Genomic DNA, 16,720 nt, shown 5'->3' on the forward strand with positions numbered 1-16,720 from the left:
CCGAACCACTCTCCTCGAAGAGTGCCCGGCGGGAGCGAAGTGTCTTCATGGGCAGACACTCGCAGTGCTCACAGCCGGCCCCCTCGAGAGCCGACTGAGCATGCTGCACTCCCAAACAAACAACACACAGATCGTGTGTATCCCCACCCGTGATGAAGCGAGGGCAGGGACGAACACACTTTCTGAAATTCTGCTGTTGTTTGCTCACCATATCAATATATATATATATATATACAATATTAGACAGACAGACAAAATTCATACTCAGAGCGCTTGTGAAGACTCAGAAGCTGTTGCGCTTGTGTTTCGGGGATGCTTTATAGTTTCCTGGTCGATACGTCACCCCGCCTATGACGTTCCGTCTCGCCATTGGACAGATTTCATACGTGCTTCATGACTCATCACGCAGAGGCGTTCCCACGGCGTTTACACGCAGCTCGAAGTTCCCTGAATGGGAACACTCATTAACTCTGATGATTTTTGATTTTTTGTTAGCCAGAGAGTTGTCCATGCTTGACCTATTTAACATAATTCTGTCCAAAGAGTCTTTGAACTTGAACTTTCCAAAAAATACTCATTGACTCATTCTGATGTTTCATCAAGCAGACAGTGGTCCACATTTGACCTACTTAACATATTTCTCTCCAAAGAGTCTTTGAACTTGAACTTTCCATAAAAACTCATTGTGTCCTTCTGATGTTTCTTAAGCCCGACAGTGGTCAATATTTGACCTACTTAACATGTTTCTGGCCAAAGAGTCTTTGAACTTGCTGATTCACCATAAATAACCCTTTGACTCCTTCTGATGTCACTTAAGCAGGAACGTCCATATGTGACCTACTTAAAATATTTCTGTCCACAGAATTTTTGAACTTGAACTTTCCATAACTACTTAATGAGTCCTTCTCTTGTTTCATCAGCCAGACAGTGGTCCATATTTGACCTACTTAACATATTTCTGGCCAAAGTGTCTTTGAACTTGAACTTTCCATAAATACTCTTTGAGTCCTTCTGATGTATCTTAAGCAGGAGAATCCATATTTGACCTTTTGATTTTACTTAAAGGAACACTCCGACTTTTTGGGACTTTAGCCTATTCACCTTACCCCCCAGAGTTAGATAAGTCCATACATACCTTTCATCGGTGTTTGCTTTATTGTATGAGCTGTGACAATAAACAGGGGAGACCAGGTAATACAGTACCATTTTTCATTGATTTCCAACCAAAAACGCACCCAGATTTATAAATATCACATGAATAAATAATTATTATTACAGGAATCAATATATTTTAAATGCAATTTAACCAAATTAACCAAATGTATTCAACAGTAGCCTATATAATATACAGTATTGCATTACTATAGGATAGAATAAGGGGAAAGTAATAGCACAAATTGTTTTTGCACAATGAACTCACAGCCTATCATACCCTTTTGCACGCTCAAGTTCGTTATTTCCATGGTTATTTAAAATTTAGGCTACTAGGCGCGCCGCGCGCAGGGTGCAAGTTCAACGCGGTAAACGCGCTCGTTTTTTTTTCCCAAGCGCGTCCGCACCGCATCAAGATAAAAACATATTCATACCCTAATCATATAATAGTGTCACTAACGTTACATTAGATCTGGCTAATAATGGCACTGTTACAGTAGGTCATCTAAAAACATAACGGAACACTTACCTCAGCCGCAGGTGATCCACTTGTCCTGTCTGTGCTATCGATGGGATGGCCGTATCCTTCAGCACATTATGGTCCGTGTGGCAAATTCCATTTTTTCAAAATAGTCGTCCTCATTGAAATGTACCGAGCAAACATAATGTCCCTTGATAATCTTAGGTGTGTTTGGATAAATATCCAGAGTAAGTTAGCCATTTCTTCATCCAGCCAGCGTTTTTAGTTGGAATTCTGTGAAACATGGTATTACCTCCCCTGTTTACAGTCGCAGCTATTTACAATAGAGCGAAAAGCCATGACTCTAAACTACGCTTTTACTATTTATAAATTGCTGACTCTATTACCCAAACACCGAGCGAACTCTCCGCTCCTCACCACGGCGTGTCTCCGGTGATGCGGTTATTACGCCGTCAAAGTAGCAGTGCTTCGCCTTCAGAGAATAGTTCCCAGGTTTTATACGGTTAAAAGATGTCTGTGTCTCATTTGACTTTGTTATTTGTACATTATGTGACTATACAAATCACAACATGTAAATAGGAAAACGTTTGCGTTATTTTGCCACTCATTTGGATCAGTATGAAAGCTGCAACCAGTCACATCGAGTCTTTGTGCTAAGCTAGGCTAGCGGTGGGTGCGTCAAACAGACTTATAGCACGCACGGAGATGAAAAAGGTATGTATGGACTTATCTAACTCTGGGGGGTAAGGTGAATAGGCTAAAGTCCCAAAAAGTCGGAGTGTTCCTTTAAACCATAGATTAGACCATATTTTACCTTATGAACACGTCTAGATGTTTTCTCAACTCCTTCTGAACTTTCCATCCAACATTTCCCTTTGACTCCTTCTGATGTTTCTTAAGCAGGAGCGTCCATATTTGACGTACTTAAAATATTTCTTTCCAAAAGAGTCTTTGAACTTGAACTTTCCATGGACTCCTTCTGATGTTTCATGAGCCAGACAGTGGTCAAAATTTGACCTACTTAACATGTTTCACGCAAAAGTGTTTTTGATCTTGCACTTTCCATACTCCATACTTTCCATACTCTTTGACGCCTTCTGATGTTTCTTAAGCAGGAGCGTCCATATTTGACCTACTGAAAATAATTCTGTCCAAAGATTCTTTGAACTTAAACTTTCCATAACTACTTATTGAGTCATTCTGCTGTTTCATCAGCCATACAGTGGTCCATTATTGACTTACTTAACATATTTCTGGCCAAAGTGTCTTTGAACTTGAACTTTCCATAAATACTCTTTGACTCCTTCTGATGTATCTTAAGCAGGAGAGTCCATATTTGACCTACTTAACATATCTCATTCTGGCCAAAGTCTTTTAAAGGCTAACTTTCATACGCCTTCGGTCCAAAGAGTCTTTGAACCTGAACATTCCATTAATCCTCATTGTGTCACGAGGTGTGGGCAGGCAGACGAACAGGCTGAGTCCAAGAAGCTCCAATAGAAGGATCATGGGAAGTGTAGTGGATCATGGGAAGTGTAGTGCTGGAGACGCAGACAGGATGGTGCAGACGAAGGACTGTGACAGAACTCCCCCCTCCCGGGAGGCGTGACCTCACACCGCAGAACAGAGGAAGGAGGGGGGACGAACTGGGGGCTGAGCGGGGCGTGGCCAGGGCGGAGCAGGCTGAGGGCGTGGCCAGGGCGGAGCAGGCTGAGGGCGTCCCCAGGGCGGAGCAGGCTGAGGGCGAGACCAGGGCGGAGCAGGCTGAGGGCGAGACCAGGGCGGAGCAGGCTGAGGGCGAGACCAGGGCGGAGCAGGCTGAGGGCGAGACCAGGGCGGAGCAGGCTGAGGGCGAGACCAGGGCGGAGCAGATGGAGGGAGGACCCCTGGTGGAGCCGAAGGAGACGGGGCTGACAACACCAGGGGGCCGACTGGTCTCGGGCTCTGGCTGGACGGTCTCGGGCTCTGGTTGGACGGTCTCGGGCACTGGCTGGACGGTCTCTGGCGCTGGCTGGACGGTCTCTGGCGCTGGCTGGACGGTCTCTGGCGCGGGCTGGACGGTCTCTGGCACGGGCTGGACGGTCTCTGGCGTGGGCTGGACGGTCTCTGGCGCGGGCTGGACGGTCTCTGGCGCGGGCTGGACGGTCTCTGGCGCGGGCTGGACGGTCTCTGGCGCGGGCTGGACGGTCTCTGGCGCGGGCTGGACGGTCTCTGGCGCGGGCTGGACGGTCTCTGGCGCGGGCGGGACGGTCTCTGGTGCGGGCGGGACGGTCTCTGGAGCGGGCTGGACGGGGCTGGACGGGACCAGCGAAGAAGAGAGCTCGGGCTCGGAGAGGCTGGACGGAGCCAGCGGAGAGGAGGGCTCAGGTGTTGGAGTGGGGCTGGTGACGTCATCGACGGTGAAAGATGAGCCACAGCATACCAGCACCCACTCCACATAAGCCGCGAAGCTCAACAGGGGACCCTCCCCGGACAACTGCTCTCTGGTGGCGGTGTTGAGGCCAGCATATAAAAAGCTGCAGAGGCTGTCGTCCGGGAAGGTGGTAGAGGGGACGAGGTTGAGGAAATCCTCCAGATGGTCCTCCAAGGAACGATCTCCTTGCTCCAAGCAGAGCAGTGCTACTGCTGCAAAGGAATCCATTTTAGGGTCGGTCAATCTGTCACGGGGTGTGGGCAGGCAGACGAACAGGCTGAGTCCAAGAAGCTCCAATACACAGATTTATTAATAATTAAATTCACATTCAGGCAGGAAGACAGGGTAACACCAGGTAACATTAAACATTGACCGACAAAGACTGAATGGAACAAAGGGAACTAAATACATGGAAGAATCAAACATAATGAGGTGCAAACAGGTGAAACAGATGAAACAGGACGCTGAACGGGAGGCTGATGAGGGAGTGAGTTCAGGTGTGCAGACGAGAGGATCATGGGAAGTGTAGTGCTGGAGACGCAGACAGGATGGTGCAGACGAAGGACTGTGACACATTGATCATCCTTTGATGTTTTTTTTCAGCCAGAGAGTTGTCAATATTTGACCTACTTGACATATTTCTTGCCAAGTTCTTTTAAAAGGCTAACTTACCATGCAATTTCATAGACATCTTTTGATTTTACTTCAACCATAGATTAGACCATATCTTACCTTATGAACACGTCTAGATGTTTTCTCAACTCCTTCTGAACTTTCCATCCAACATTTCCCTTTGACTCCTTCTGATGTTTCTTAAGCAGGAGCGTCCATATTTGACGTACTTAAAATATTTCTTTCCAAAAGAGTCTTTGAACTTGACTCATTGACTCCTTTGATGTTTTTTTTTCAGCCAGAGAGTGGTCAATATTTTACCTACTTGACATATTTCTTGCCAAATTCTTTTAAAATGCTAACTTACTATGCAAACTTATAGACATCTTTTTTTTTTCTTTTTTTCTTTTTTTTCTTTTATTTATTTATTTATTTATTTTATTAGATTTTAAATTTTGACAATAAACACACCAAAAAGAAACAGAACAAACAACAACCTATCTACCAATCCCTCCCACCCACCCCGCGGTCTCTTTATAATGGGGTACAAAATGGACAGATAAGTCAACAGAAAAACAGTCAGGAAATATAAAACAGTTTTTAAATAAATAAATAAATAAATAAAAAATAAAAAAAGAGAAATTGGAAAAAGTGTTCAAACTGAGTCCTGAACATTGCTTTGCGCAATATACTTGGAGACCTTATCAGCGACTATTGTCCAAATTTTTTTAGTGTTGAGATTTGAGCCAAGTTCACCCGAGCTGTGGATATTTCTAACGTTATAATGTCCTGAAGTTGAAACAACCACTTGAATATATCCAAGGTATGTGGTGGGAGCCAGTGTTGAGCTAAGAGTTTTTTTTGCAGACGTTAAGCCGGCCAGGTAGACAATTTTTTGCAGCTTAGAGAAGTCAAACTCAGAGTCATCATTCAGCAATAATACAGAGGGTATTACCGGAATCGGATATTCAATGATTTTCGATAAGATACCACATACCTCAGACCAAAAATGTTTAACCTTTTCACATTCCCACATCATATGGAAAAAGGAACCAAGTTGTTGGTCAGAACATTTATCGCAAAAACGATTGAAGGAGGAGTCAATACGATGTCTTTTCAGTGGGGTCCAATAAGTTCTGTGATATTTGACCATATTTGACCTTATTAACACATGTCTAGATGTTTTCTGAACTCCTTCTGATGTTTCATCAGCCAGACAGTGGCCCGTTTTTGACCTACTTTTTCCTATTTCTGGGAAAAGTCTTTGAATTTGAACTTTCCATAAATAACTCATTAACTCCTTTGATGTTTTTTACAGCCAGACTTTTGCCCATATTTGACCTACTTAACAAATTTCTGTTGAAAGAGTCTTTGACCTTGAACTTTCCAAAAACACTCATTAACTCCTTTGATGTTTTTTTAGCCGGAGAGTTGTCAATATTTGACCTACTTGACATATTTCTTGCCAAATTTTTTTAAAAGGCTAACTTACTATGCAAACTCATAGACATCTTTTGATGTTACTTCAACCATATATTAGACCATATTTGACCTTATGAACACATGTCTAGATCTTTTCTTAACTCCTTCTGATGTTTCATCAGCCAGACAGTGGCCCATTTTTGACCTACTTAACAAATTTCTGTCCAAAGATTCTTGGAACTTAAACTTTCTACAAACACTCATTAACTCCTTTGATGTTTTTTTTGTTTTTTTTTTCAGCCAGAGAGTTGTCAATATTTGACCTACTTGACATATTTCTTGCCAAATTCTTTTAAAAGGCCAACTTACTATGCAAACTCATAGACATCTTTTGATGTTACTTCAACCATAGATTAGACCATATTTGACCTTATGAACACATGTCTAGATGTTTTAGATGTTTTCTGAACTTCTTCTGATGTTCCCTTTCGAAGGGAACTCAACAATACGTCGAATGACGCAATGGGGAACGCCTCAGGCGTGACAGGTGTCTGAAATCAAATATCAACTCACAGTAATCAGGTTGACCGGCGACAGCCCGTGCATCATCAGCTTGAATGATGAGCGCGTCAATCTGGATGTATAAGAAGGGCGCCTTGAAACCGTGACAACATTCTTTTCGTCTTCAGGGACTGTTTGTCTGTGTGACAGTATCAACGATTAAGCGCGCAGAGACGTGGAGAAACAATTTGCGCGAGTGTGCCGACTTGTGTCCAGATATTTGACACTGGAGGATTCACACGATCTGTGCGTGTTCTGCCTGAGAGAAGAGCATTCGCGGGAAGCTCTCGAGGGAGTTTTTTGCGCGAACTGAGAGTTTTCCTTTCAGAACTCTCTGCTCTCGTCTGACCCACTTCTCGAGGGAAGTGGGCGCGGCATCTGAACCCCGCGGTTCCGGTTCCCGCTCGGGCTGAGGCTCAGTGGCGGTTGAGCTCGTGGAGCTTTCAGATGGAGCTGGCAGATTATCGGGAGAGGGGCGTTAACCTCGCGGATGATCTACCAGCTGACGAGGGTAAGTTACAGATTAACGTTGAACATCTAAGAAGAGAGAAAATGAGCGCTCTCTCTCTTTGGTGAATCTGTAACTGTTCTCTTCGGGCAGGGCAGGAGTTGGCTGTAATATATATATATATATATATATATATATATAGAAAAGGATGTCAGTTTGGTTGAGACCGAACCATTTTAGCCCTCCTGCCCAGTGTACGCTGAGCTGGTTGACATTATGGGGCGCGCCACAGACAGATTGCAGTTGCAGTGGAGGCGCGTCTGGGAGGAACCCGCTCATGGTATTTTGGATGGCTGGTTCCTCCCCACCCATAAGCCACCAGTCCGGATGAGCCTTCCATTCCTTTCTGATCTCCACGCTGGGATTGAGAGGGTATGGAAGAATCCGTTCTCCTCACGTCTCTATCTGCATCAGCGGGCTAGTTTCGCTGCTGTGGAGGGAGCCGTGGAGCATGGATATGTGTCGATGCCGCCAGTGGACGAGACGTTGGCTAACTATCTCGTCTCTGGTTGGTCCTCTTCACTAAGAGCTCTGACCCTGTCATCCAAGCTGCTCAAGACATCTTCATGCTTGAATGACAGAGCGTACACGGCAGCAGGTCAGGCAGGTGCGGTTCTGCACGCCCTTGTGGTCCTCAGGCCTACCAGACTGATCTGCTGCGGGACTCCGGGCCACCAAGCAATCTGCTGTTCCGTCAGTGCTATGGTGGCCACGGAGAGACATCTGTGGGAGCTCCCACATACTGTGGTTGCCGGGTTACAGGCCTCACCAGGCCTTCCTGGTTATGAGCTCCCACTGATTGTGGTCGCCAGGTTACAGGCCTCACCAGGCCTTCCTGGTTATGAGCTCCCACATGCTGTGGTCGCTGGGTTACAGGCTTCACCAGGCCTTCCTGGTTATGAGCTCCCACATACTGTGGTCGCCAGGTTAAAGGCCTCACCAGGCCTTTCTGGTTATGAGCTCCCACACATTGTGGTCGCCAGGTTACAAGCCTCACCAGGCCTTCCTGGTTATGAGCTCCCACATACTGTGGTCGCCAGGTTACAGGCCTCACCAGGCCTTCCTGGTTATGAGCTCCCACGTACTGTGGTCGCCAGGTTACAGGCCTCACCAGGCCTTCCTGGTTATGAGCTCCCACATACTGTGGTCGCCAGGTTACAGGCCTCAATAGGCCTTCCTGGTTATGAGCTCCCACACATTGTGGTCGCTACGTTACAGGCCTCAAAGGGGCCTTCCTGGTTATAGTTCCCACATACTGTGGTTGCCGGGTTACAGGCCTCACCAGGCCTTCCTGGTTATGAACTCCCACTTATTGTGGTCACCAGGTTACAGGCCTCACCAGGCCTTCCTGGTTATGAGCTCCCACTTATTGTGGTCGCCAGGTTGCAGGCCTCACCAGGCCTTCCTGGTTCTGAGCTCCCACATGCTGTGGTTGCTGGGTTACAGGCTTCACCAGGCCTTCCTGGTTATGAGCTCCCACAAACTGTGGTCACCAGGATACGAGCTCTCACATACTGTGGTCGCCAGGTTACAGGCCTCACCAGGCCTTCCTGGTTATGAGCTCCCACACATTGTGGTCGCCAGGTTACAGGCTTCACCAGGCCTTCCTGGTTATGAGTTCCCACATACTGTGGTAGTCAGTTTACAGGCCTCACCCAGCCTTCCTGAATGTGGGCTCCCACATGCTGCGGTAGCCAGAATACAGCCTCACCACCTTTCCTGAGCACTTTGCTCCCACTCTGTGGTCACCAGGCTTCAGGCTTCATTGGCCTTCCTGGTTATGAGTTGTCACATGTCAGGTTGCAGGCTTCACCAGGCCTTCCTGAATGTGAAACCCCCACTTTTCGTGGTCGCTAAGTTGTAGTGGTGAGTCTTCACATGTCAGGCTGCAGGCCTCAGCGGCTTTCCTGAATGTGAGCTCCCCATGCATTGGGACTATCGGGTGTTAGGCCTTGTCAGGCCTTCCTCATTATGGGTTCCCACTTGTTGTGGCTGCCAGGTTACAGGCCTCAAGTTCGGCCTTCCTGAATTCAGAGTGAAGTACACGAACCCATACTTCACCTATTATTGTGGTAAATCACATGATGGGATATCTTGTGTACTTTCTAAAATCCATTTCGTATGGTAAGGGTCACGCGTGGTATGCTTCGGTCCCTTCTTATGTGTGTCAGACCCCGGTCTTCCCTTGGGTCCCACTTTAAGAGGCGTCCTGTCACTTAAGTAGGCTACAGGGACGCCCTTCTCTGGCTAACTTTTGGAAGAAGTAGCCTCCACTTGGTGGAGTAAGCTCCCACAGGTTGTGGTCACCAGGCTGGGTCTCTCTGACCTTCCTGAGTATGAGCTCCCACCCAATGTGGTCGCCAGGTTACAGGCCTTAACAGGCCTTCCTGGTCATGAGCTCCCACACACTGTGGTCGGCAGGTTACAGGCCTTAACAGGCCTTCCTGGTTATGAGCTCCCACATATTGTGGTTGCTGGGTTACAGGCCTCACCAGGCCTTCCTGAATTCAGAGTGAAGTACACAAACCCATACTTCACCTATTATTGTGGTAAGTCACCCGACGAGATGTCTTGTGCACTTTTTAAAATCCATTCCTTATGGTGAGGGTCACGCGCGGTATGCTTCGGTCCCTTCTTATGTGGCTCAGACCCCGGTCTTTCCTCGGGTCCCACTTTAAGAGTTCTTAAGAGCTAACTTCTGGAAGTAGCTCCCACTTGGTGTGGTTTTTCAGGTACACCAGGCTGGGTCTCCCTGACCTTCCTGAGTACGAGCTGCCACCGGATGTGGTCGCCAGGTTACAGGCCTTACCAGGCCTTCCTGGTCACGAGCTCCCACACACTGTGGTCGCCAGGTTACAGGCCTCACTAGGCCTTCCTGGTTATGAGCTCCCACATACTGTGGTCGCCAGATTACGAGCTCCCGCATACTGTGGTCACCAGGTTACAGGCCTCAACAGGCCTTCCTGAATTCAGAGTGAAGTACACAAACCCATACTTCACCTATTATTGTGGTAAGTCACCCGACGAGATGTCTTGTGCACTTTTTAAAATACATTTCTTATGGTGAGGGTCACGCGCATTATGCTTCGGTCCCTTCTTATGTGGTTCAGACTCCGGTTCTTCACTTTGGGTCCCACTCTAGATGTGTCTTTGTCGCAATACATTACGACAGGCACTTCCCTTGTTCAAGCTATCTCCCACAACTGGTGGTTTTAGGTCTCAATAGACCTGTTTCGAGATAGCCCCATATTGTGGGTCTGTCAGGTTTCTAGCCTCTGGCTTTCCTGAAGGATGAGCTTCCACATGCTGTGGTCGTTGGGTTTCAGGCCGCACAGTGTACGGCCTTCCTGACATGAGCCCTCATGTTTCAGAGCTCCCCACACAGAGGGGGTCATCAGGTCTTAGGTCTCATTGACCTTCCTGATTTTGATCCCTCTCTTACTTCCTCAGTGCTCAAAGCGAGCACTGGGTGGAAACTCGTGGATTGAGTGTACGATTTCCCGTTGTTTTGAGGTTGAGTCACACTCTCCGGAGGATCCTGTCTCTGTGATCCGAAACTTGATGGTTTCTGCCAGCTTCGCGGGCCTTCAGTTTTTGGATGCCTTTCCTAGGCAATTTCCAGAGGCTCTGTCTTGGACGGACAGGCTATGGCCAGACTGTGTGTCTTAGTACAGATCACCAGGCCAGCCTGGGGGCATTTCAGGAGGAGTGTTCTCCTGAATAGTGACTGGCTGGGGGTCCCTTTGGCCCCCTAGCCACACTCCCTAGAAGGGACCCCTTCTATTTTGAAGTTGTGGTCCTAAAGCCTTTGAGCTGGCCCCGATTTACCCACGTTATTACGTTCTGGTTTTTCTTGGTTCATTAGCTTGGGCTATGACCGGTAGGGAGTGCTGTCACTGACAGCCCGATGTAACATAGGGTGAGTGGTTTCAGTGTTCCTTGGAATTACTGGTTCTGACAGTTGTCACTGCCTTTTCGGCATGCACTCCCCTCAGCATGGCGGAGTGGGTATTTCGTTCCCCATTGCGTCATTCGACGTATTGTTGAGTTCCCTTCGAAAGGGAACGTCTCAGGTTACGACTGTGACCTATGTTCCCTGAGAACAGGGAACGAGACAATACGTCTCGTTGCCATGCCTCGGGGCCTGCCTGCAACAGTCCCTTCAGACGATAGGATGTTGTCACGGTTTCAAGGCGCCCTTCTTATACATCCAGATTGACGCGCTCATCATTCAAGCTGATGATGCACGGGCTGTCGCCGGTCAACCTGATTACTGTGAGTTGATATTTGATTTCAGACACCTGTCACGCATGAGGCGTTCCCCATTGCGTCATTCGACGTATTGTCTCGTTCCCTGTTCTCAGGGAACATAGGTTACAGTCGTAACCTGAGACGTTTCATCAGCCAGAAAGTGGCCCGTTTTAGACCTACTTAACAAATTTCTGTCCAAAGAGTCTTGGAGCTTAAACTCCTTTGATGTTTTTTCGACCAGACAGTGGTCCATGTTTGACCAACTTAAAATATTTATCTCCAAAGAATCTTTGAACTTGAACTTTCCATAACTACTTATTGAGTCCTTCTGCTGTTTCATCAGCTAAACAGTGGTCCATATTTGACCTACTTAACATGTTTCTGGCCAAAGTGTCTTTGAACTTGAACTTTATGTATATACTCATAGACTCCTACTAAAGTTTCATGACCCAGACAGTGGTCAATAACTGACCTACTTAACATGTTTCTGGCCAAAGAGTCTTTGAACTTTAACTCTCCATGAATACTCATTAACTCCTTTGATGTTTTTTTTTTTTAAAGCTAGACTCTGGCCCATTTTTTACCTAAAAAACAAATTTCTCTCCAAAGAGTCTGAACTTGAATTTTCCATAAATAACTCATTAACTCCTTTGATATTTTTTTTCTCAGCCAGTCAGTGGTCCATGTTTGACCAACTTAAAATATTTCTGTCCAAGAATCTTTGAACTTGAACTTTCCATAACTACTTATTGAGTCCTTCTGCTGATTCATCAGCCAACCCATTGCATTGTATATTGTGCTTTCCCATTGCAATTGCACACTAAACTAGTCATATTCATATTGTATAGAAATTATCGCAATACCCATTCTACTATAATGCACGCAAGAACTAACGTTTTCCTCTGTGCAATGAAAAGACAGAGCAGAAGTGCTTTCCCGTGCATTTCCAATCTACAACTAATTTTTGCACAGACGAGCAAACATCATATGATAATAGCCATTCTACTATAATGCACGATAGAACTACATACTACCACTAACTTGTTAAGAAATAACTGAAGGGAAATCATTGCATTTAGATGTTGCATTCGTGTGATAAAGAGAAATCGTTGCATTAGCTGTTGCTTCACAATGCAATATCTCATTCCGATGTGTATAAAGCACATGTGCATAGTTGCATTGCAAGAAAGAAGTAACTTCTGTGCAATGAAAACAGATAACGTGCTTTTCCCATTGCATTATATAAATGTGCTTTCCCATTGCAATTGCACACTAAACTAGTCATTTTCATATTGAAGAGAAATTTTTGCAATAGCCATTCTACTACAATGCATCGCGAACTACATACTACCCCTAACTCGTTCAGAAATAACTGAAGAGAAATCATTGCCTTTAGATGTTGCAGATGTTGCTTTACCATGCATGCAACAACTAACTCATTCTGATATGGTTAGAAAAGATAGTTACATTGCAATAAATAAATGACATGCAATTAAAACAGATGACCTGCTTTTCCAATTGAATTATAAATGAACTTGCCATGAACTTTCCAAAAATACTCATTGACTAATTCTGATGTTTCATCAGCCAGAGTGTGGTCCATATTTGACCTGCTTAACATGTTTCTGGCCAAAAGTTTTTGAACTTGAACTTTTCAAAAACACTCATTAACTCCGTTGATTTTTTTTTTTTAGCCAGAGAGTTGTCCATGCTTGACCTATTTAACATAATTCTGTCCAAAGAGTCTTTGATCTTGAACTTTCCAAAAAATACTCATTGACTCATTCTGATGTTTCATCAAGCAGACAGTGGTCCACATTTGACCTACTTAACATATTTCTCTCCAAAGAGTCTTTGAACTTGAACTTTCCATAAAAACTCATTGTGTCCCTCTGATGTTTCTTGAGCCCGACAGTGGTCAATATTTGACCTACTTAACATGTTTCTGGCCAAAGAGTCTTTGAACTTGCTGATTCACCATAAATAACCATTTGACTCCTTCTGATGTTACTTAAGCAGGAACGTCCATATGTGACCTACTTAAAATATTTCTATCCAAAGAATTTTTGAACTTGAACTTTCCATAACTTCTTACTGAGTCCTTCTGCTGTTTCATCAGCCAGACAGTGGTCCATATTTGACCTACTTAACATATTTCTGGCCAAAGTGTCTTTGAACTTGAACTTTCCATAAATACTCTTTGAGTCCTTCTGATGTATCTTAAGCAGGAGAGTCCATATTTGACCTTTTGATTTTACTTCAACCATAGATTAGACCATATTTTTCCTTATGAACACGTCTAGATGTTTTCTCAACTCCTTCTGAACTTTCCATCCAACATTTCCCTTTCACTCCTTCTGATGTTTCTTAAGCAGGAGCGTCCATATTTGACGTACTTAAAATATTTCTTTCCAAAAGAGTCTTTGAACTTGAACTTTCCATGGACTCCTTCTGATGCTTCATGAGCCAGACAGTGGTCAAAATTTGACCTACTTAACATGTTTCACGCCAAAGAATTTTTGATCTTGCACTTTCCATACTCCATACTTTCCATACTTTCAATACTCTTTGACGCCTTCTGATGTTTCTTAAGCAGGAGCGTCCATATTTGACCTACTTAAAATAATTCTGTCCAAAGATTCTTTGAACTTGAAATTTCCATAACTACTTATTGAGTCCTTCTGCTGTTTCATCAGCCATACAGTGGTCCATATTTGACTTATTTAACATATTTCTGGCCAAAGTGTCTTTGAACTTGAACTTTTCATAAATACTCTTTGACTCCTTCTGATGTATCTTAAGCAGGAGAGTCCATATTTGACCTACTTAACATATCTCATTCTGGCCAAAGTCTTTTAAGGGCTAACTTTCATACGCCTTCGGTCCAAAGAGTCTTTAAACCTGAACTTTCCATTAATCCTCATTGATCATCCTTTGATGATTTTTTCAGCCAGAGAGTGGTCAATATTTTACCTACTTGACATATTTCTTGCCAAATTCTTTTAAACTGCTAACTTACTATGCAAACTTATAGACATCTTTTTTTCTTTTTTTTTTCTTTTCTTTTTTTCTTTATTTTTTTATTAGATTTTAAATTTTGACAATAAACACACCAAAAATAAACAGAACAAACAACAACCTATCTACCAATCCCTCCCACCCACCCCGCGGTCTCTTTATAATGGGGTACAAAATGGACAGATAAGTCAACAGAAAAACAGTCACAGGAAATATAAAACATTTTTTTTTTAAATAAATAAATAAATAAATAATAAAAATAAGAGAAATGGGATAAAGTGTTCAAACTGAGTCCGGAACATTGCTTTGCGCAATATACTTGGAGACCTTTTCAGCGGCTGTTGTCCAAATTTTTTTAGTGTTGAGATTTGAGCCAAGTTCACCCGAGCTGTGGATATTTGAAGAGCTCTTTTCCAAAACGCTATAAATCCATTTCAATAGTTTTCAGGAAAACTACATTTTTTACCTAGACCCACACATTTTGTGAATATTCAAATTATCCTGTTTAAATGTTTTATTGGTTCAGTCTGAACATTTTGAACAATAATTATTAAATCAAACAACAATATTGTTAATGATAATTTAAAAGTTAATTTTATTTTTTTCCAAAACGCTATAAATCGAAATAAACCTCAAACAAATAGTACCAATTTCAACATATGCATAAAAAAAAAACTAATTATTAATACCAATTTCAACATATGCATGAAAAAACTAATTATTAAAAATGATCAATATATGATAACGATATTCAAAAAAGGGATGGGCACCCCTCCAGCACATGCACACACACACACACAGGCTTCATAACATGTGAGCAAAGCGGAGCAGCATGACGCTTAAATATAAGTAAAAAAAAAAAACAACAACAAAAAATAAACATTTCACATTTGTTTTTAATAATATTACATTACTTATTTTTATTATTTCATCTATGTTGAGTAGGCTATGAAAAGGGAACCGCATGAGATGAGTAAGATAGAATCAAAATTCAAAAGCTGCCCAATATCGGAAAATATTTGGAGTGCGTCAGACATGATTTTGACCACTTATTAAGTTTTGTTTTGTAGAAAGCTTGTAAATTTCGTTTCATATAAATTGTATCTTCATTTTAATAAATGTTTCATCGACAAATTGACTGGATTAATACATTAGAAGTAAATATCAGACAATATAATCAGGACACAGAGGCGCGCAGGTGAACCGGAGCGCGTCTCATAATATGAACCGAAACACCGCGATGCTTGCCTCACACAGGCCTGAGAACTAAGCTACAGAAAGCTTTAAATATCTACTTTTAAACAAAACAATTAAAAACTAAAATAAATTGGCAACTCTCTGCGTATGTATAGGCTAATTCGAAGTATGCGTTTCTCTATGCGCGTTCACTGCGAAGATGGCGAGTAAGCATCATCAACTTTATCTTTGTTGCTGACACTGACAGAAAACACTAGTTTATTAATAAACAATTCAAATGTTTCATGCATAATCATTACTTTTGCCGGTTCTTTGTGGCAAGCTTTATGCATACGTTGAGATGCGGAATATGCAATTAAAAACGCTCATATGGTTTCTCTCCCATTTAATTAAATCAATATATGTGATTACTGATAATACAAATGGCTTAAATGATCTACTACTAGTCGACTAGAAAACTAGGACTCATTTTGAGGAATGAATGAACATAATAAACCTCTGTTCAGAGTGCCGCCGTGCTGGATTGTGTAGAGCGCTCATTGAATTTGAGGATTTATCGTGTTTAGGCTAAAAACAGGGCTGGCGCTTATCGCGGCTTGGGAAGAAACTGTATCTTGCAGTACATTTTAAACAAGAAAATATAGCGATTCGGCATGAAACGTTGATAGAGCAGTGAAAGGGTTCTGTCCGCAGCAGAATGACACGACAAACTCATTTTTTTTAAAAATGTCGTTTAACGCGTTTTGGAAAAGAGCTCTTCATTTCTAACGTTATAATGTCCTGAAGTTGAAACAACCACTTGAATATATCCAAGGTATGTGGTGGGAGCCAGTGTTGAGCTAAGAGTTTTTTTGCAGACGTTAAGCCGGCCAGGTAGACAATTTTGTGCAGCTTAGAGAAGTCAAACTCAGAGTCATTATTCAGCAATAATACAGAGGGTATCACCGGAATCGGATATTCAATGATTTTCGATAAGATACCACATACCTCAGACCAAAAATGTTTAACCTTTTCACATTCCCACATCATATGGAAAAAGGAACCAAGTTGTTGGTCAGGACATTTATCGCAAAAACGATTGAAGGAGGAGTCAATACGATTCTTT

This window comes from Pimephales promelas, chromosome 18 (genome assembly GCF_988280905.1).
Source record: "Pimephales promelas chromosome 18, fPimPro1.hap1.1, whole genome shotgun sequence".
Taxonomy (NCBI): domain Eukaryota; kingdom Metazoa; phylum Chordata; class Actinopteri; order Cypriniformes; family Leuciscidae; genus Pimephales; species Pimephales promelas.